The sequence below is a fragment of the Pinus tabuliformis genome, chromosome X (assembly GCF_031772625.1).
Source record: "Pinus tabuliformis cultivar Carrire ecotype Pingquan chromosome X, CPIR1, whole genome shotgun sequence".
In the NCBI taxonomy this organism is placed as follows: domain Eukaryota; kingdom Viridiplantae; phylum Streptophyta; class Pinopsida; order Pinales; family Pinaceae; genus Pinus; species Pinus tabuliformis.
This window is the reverse complement of record NC_142308.1, coordinates 897,239,478-897,244,360: the sequence shown is the minus strand read 5'-3', so window position 1 is coordinate 897,244,360 and position 4,883 is coordinate 897,239,478.

The following is a 4,883-nucleotide window of genomic DNA, read 5'->3' as shown; positions in this document are numbered from 1 at the left end:
AAACCCATACCCCCATCAAAATTGGCACAAAGAAGCAACCAAGGGCACCCACAATAAAGAATAACATGCGTAGAAGCCAACACTTAGCACAGATCTGAAATCATGCTGCTAAGTTCTTGGGCTTATAAATCCATTTACCAAAATTATTTTCCCACATTTGGATAAGAATATCCCATTTTCCTCACGTGTTTCTTGAAAAGAAAAGGAATTCCTAGGAAATTAAAAATCTAGCTTGACTTGACCCAAACCCAACCTTGTGTTTTAAGTAAATCTGACATCTTCTGTGAGCTCTACCTTTAAGTCAATCGGGCATGTTTTGTGAGCTCTACCTGTAGCAATAGGTTTTCACTCATTGAATGTTTAGAGCTAAGGGCCTTGCAGAAAATTCCTAAGTAATCTATAACACATTATCAATTGACTCCAATCTAGAACAACGAGTTTTATCCCATTCAAAAGATTATTTGGATACGGTTTGTGTAGATGAATCCACTTTAATGACACCTTGCTTGACCCTATGAGATATCAGACATACACTGGCCTCTGTTTGGCAACTTGATTGGAAAAGGATTAACTCTAGTTTACACTCTTTAAGAGAGAGACAAGTTTAGGTATTGGTGAATAATATCTTAAAAGCCTTTAGAGAAATTGGCTCAAATGCAAGAGGTAGAATAAAGGGATACCACGCTATCGCGTAAGTTTTTTCAAAGTTGGTTTTTATGACAAGGATGTTATGGCCATAATGACTGGGCCATTCCATGCCTTCATAGATTGCAATAATATTGGCGATGATGAATCGCCCTTTGATGAATAAAGTCTGCCCAAGTTTGATAATAATCATGAGAATGTGCTTGATTATAAGCATTGAGCTTTGGTAAGACCATTACATGTGACATTCAACAAAGTGATAGGCTTCCAGCTCATAGTCACTTTGGAATCATTGGGCTTGGGTATAAACTTGATAATACCTTTGTTTAAGTTGGTTCTCAATGATTGCTCTTGTGATGGATTCTTTGTAAACCTATACAAAATGTTTGGATTGACAAAGTACTAGGTAGCATTATAGAATTCACACTGGAATCTGTCTAATCCCAAGACTTACCATCATCATTGATCATGTTTGAGAGGGTAGCAGCTAGCTTACCCAACGTCAAAGACTAGTCACACAATATTCTTTGTGCTTAGTCTTTGCAATTGAAAATTCTTTTGTAGGGAGAATTAAGAAGTAAAATGTTTTTCAATTTCATCTTTTAAGTAAGCCTACCCTTGGTTGATTTGATAGTGGATATTATCTTCAAGCCTTCTTTTGAATATAGATCCCCTAACAATCCTTGCACTATGATATTCTGTAGATGATTAGATCATAAACAATCATACAAACGGAAATTATTTTCCATTGAGAAGAATCTATATACCCCTCTCAAGGTCCTGCAAGGCAAGGACATGGATTGAAAAGAATATATATACTCTTCTCAAAAGAATATATATATGTTATGCATGAGGTTAATTCTATACTATCTTGAGGAAAAACAAAAGGCTTGGGTTAGATCCGGTAGTCCAAAGGGAATATCTTCTATTGCTAGTCTAATTGAGGGATTTCTCGAGCATTGGGGCCCTGGGTTCCGATGATATGAAAATACCTTTCAAGACCTTGTGGTAGACGTACAAGAAGAAGAAGCTCCCACCTCTCTTGAAGATGATAACAGTATCACTGAAAAAGACCCTCCAAATTCACAAGATTAGTTCTTGATGGACAGGCTACTTGTGACCAATGTGGCCCCACATTAAACCCCATCCTCATCAAAGAACAACTATGTGTTGATGTATCTGTCCTAGATTCTATGAATGATTTGCATGAAAACAAGGAGCATGATAATAATTTTCACCATTGTGAGGATGCCAATCATGATTTCCTACATGACAAAGTGATAAACAGAGGAAATGAAGAATTTTTTAATATTTCCACCAATGATACAACCCATATGCAGTTCTAGGCAGGTAGAAACCATGTTTCTACCCCAAAAGATCAACCATATGAAAAGGATGATGAAGATCATGCTTCCCTTGCTGATAATTTAAATCCTGAAAACACTTTTGAGGTCACAGAAATATAGTTCAATCACACTAATCCTATTTTCATAGACACTGAAATTAAGGGAGTTGTAGACTTTCATGGTAATATACTTGGCACCTCAATATTTCATTGTGAGTTTGAGGAGTAATGTAACCCCCACGTTGCACTTTGATGTTAATCATGATCGTGTAAGAAATAAATGGAAGTAATCATGGTTTCCTACAATTTGAGGTCAATAAACTCAAAAGGTTTTTCAAAGCCAGCAAAGTAATAATGTGACCATTATTATTATATGAGTGAAGAAACAATTAATATTATAGTTCAATCCTCAAAGATCCTATATCATGGAATCTGACAGTCCTGCTATTTTTTATGCCTACAATCTGAATTTATTCCTCAAGCCTGATGGGATAGGGAAGTCTCTTCCTTTTACTGTCAATACTCATCTGGAAGAAAATGTTATTGACATATGTGATGGATATTCCTTGGTAAATGAACAAAGGGTATGTTATAAACACACAATTATTGAAGCTTTCAGTCATGCATATCCATTTCCACCTCTAGATGGCTCTATTGTTGACAATAACAAAGTTGGATAGCCCAAAAGATTGATGAAACCTGTAATGAAACCCTCGATGACATATACAACTACAGTGTTGAGAATGAAAACAATGTCAAGAAAATAATTGATGAAGAATACAGGCTTGACCAAATAAAAAATTTCTCTCTGGACCACATCAAATGCAAAGATGTTCTGTTCTTCATGAACATGTGGACAATCATTCATGCACTAGATTTTTAAAAGGAAATGTAGACAACGAACCTCTAACAAATCCACATGAAGTCAACGCTGAGGGACAATTTTGGGGCTTCGAAAAGGTGCACTCTAGAATGATCGATGATATAGGTCAAAATGATCTTGAAACCAGCAAGAGAATGTTTTCTCAACCTAGTCATAAACAAGATCTGGTTGCTCTGACCACTCTGCTTATGGGGTTTAGGGTTTGATGGTGATACAAGCATCGTTATGAAGTGTTGTGTCTGTGTATCAATTTTTGGGCATTATATTTCATAAACAGACTCTAAGACATTACTTATAGTGGACCACTATAAAACAATCAGGTCCCAGCTTTCTAATTCCCCTCACTATGTGTTCAATTTTTGAATGAGAAACAACCATTTGTGGGTATTATTGGTCTTATGGATCAAATGTGCATGATATTGAAGGCTCTAATTTTTCAATGGCAATAGGATGAAGTTAAATCGACAAAAATGGACCTTAAACAAAAGTTTGTACCATTACTTGGGTCAAACTTATCGGTCCATTCATCACTGCAATTACACAATATTAGAAACATCCAAACACCTCAAGTCTCTAAACAAAGAATCTGGTGTAAACTCATTGACTCCAGACAACAACAATACTAGAGGTAGACATAAAAAATACCATGTAATATCCAATGGGAAAATACATTTTATACACGAAATCAAATGCATTCAAAGTATTTTCTAATGTTAGAACCCTGGAAAATTATGGAAGACGTGCTCGTTCATTTTGATTAAAGGTCAAAATATTGATTATAATATAGTGCAAGGCAATTCCAAAAATCTCTTAATTGGGGACAGAATACACTCTCTATTAATATGTGTCCAAAGGTAAACTAGTACATTCATACATGAAAGAAGAAATTCTCTGAACTATTCAATACTTCCTAACAACTATAACCCATTCCAAAAATTAAAAATGCCATTTCATCTAAGGATACTAAAAATAAAATGGAAGAAATAAGTGAGTGAAATGACAAAAAAAAATTAAAATAGGTTCCCAATAAGATATTCTCAAAGGGAATCTATGCACGTTCATTCATATTCTCAAAGTAGACAATGACATGAAAACTTTCTAGTTTGTAACTGAGGAATACCATAGCACAATGAAGATACCAAAGAAATATATTTTTAACTTGCAAGTTATCCAGTTTAAAGTGCATGATGCTAATCAATACCAAATACAGAAGTGCAAACTGTGGTAATCGTGTCAAGATTCCTACAGGAAGAACAGCAATCAAACCAGTCGTTTATCTTGAAAGTGCATGCCAAAAATACTTGCAGCCCCTCATAACATGCAATTTTGTATCATTGCCATGATCCCTGTCCTTTCGGTAATCATAACAGAGCACTAAAGTGAGGAGCATCCCTGGAATTTCCTGCATTGTGATTCAATATAAAGTTTAAAGAGTGAGTAGGTGGATGTGAATAAGGTGTTCACTATTTATGAGTCCTCACTTTTAACAAACCGTGGCATCCATAGAAATATTGTTCATAAGAAAATTTGTGTAAAAAATAAACTAAATAAAGTGTTCAAACAAAATGGTATCTTCCCACTAAAAATGCACCAACTACAACAACAATCTGTTGATGGTTTAAACAAATTAAAAAACATGTTAAATAGTTAATACTGACAGAGTTAATGACAGGTTAAGAGAAAAGACTTCATTCTGGAGTAACAATGAAGTAAAGTAACTCTCTTTATTGGAGATCTTATACACAAAGTTTGGTGTACCTGAACAGGTATTGAATATCTTATAAATAAAGTTTGGTGTACCCAAACAGGCCCAAAATGTATCTCATGTATGCAGTTAATCTCTTACAAGCACCCTATGTCCATTGATCAAGTCACTGTAATACTAAAATAGTAAACAGTTATATCATGGCCAAATATGACATGTTAGGTTCTTGAACAAATACTGCCTGATAAACAAGTTGGAATACAGTATTATACTGGAATATACTTGATGAAACAGCTAAAATATAA